The following is a 735-nucleotide window of genomic DNA, read 5'->3' on the forward strand; positions in this document are numbered from 1 at the left end:
CAAAGAAACCCGCAGATGTTGCAATTATGAGGTTTACGGGTCAGTGATGGCAGTATATTTGCAGTCACTTTTCTCTTTTGCCCTGAACCCCTAAGCCTGTTAATGCTGGTTGAAAAAAATCTCTTATACCATTTTGACACGACAATCTCCATTTTGTTCGATCCAAGGCTGTTTGCTTAAAGACGTTGTGAGCTATATTGACAGCTGACAGCTTGCCCTTATATCTGAGCCATGGTCGACCAACATTCCTATGCTCACTATCAAGCTGGCTGTCCAAGAAGACTTTGGGTATTCTTTCGTCACTCATTCTGATGACAAGATCAGCCTAACGCAATTGCGACTATATATGGACACTTTCGATTTCACCAATCTTACACTTGCTAGACACTAGGTCAACACTACACACTATTCTTTGGTGAATAACCGCAGATTGACCAGAGATAGCTTTGTGGAAGATGTCTAGTTTGTTAATGTATCACGTATAGGGAGTCCACGATTCCGAACCACTTGCATGAATGTATGTATGTATGTATGTATGTATGTATGTATGTATGTATGTATGTATGTATGTATCAGTGCGAATGTGTATATCTATGTATGTATATACGTATGTATGTATCAGTGCAAATTTGTATATGTGTGTGTTTTAAGGAACCTAACATAATTTCTGTAACAATTTCCAAATTCTATATAAGGCGACATGAATGATACCCAATATATTTCGTTTCTTTGCAT

This window comes from Octopus bimaculoides, chromosome 8, assembly GCF_001194135.2.
Source record: "Octopus bimaculoides isolate UCB-OBI-ISO-001 chromosome 8, ASM119413v2, whole genome shotgun sequence".
In the NCBI taxonomy this organism is placed as follows: Eukaryota; Metazoa; Mollusca; class Cephalopoda; order Octopoda; family Octopodidae; genus Octopus; species Octopus bimaculoides.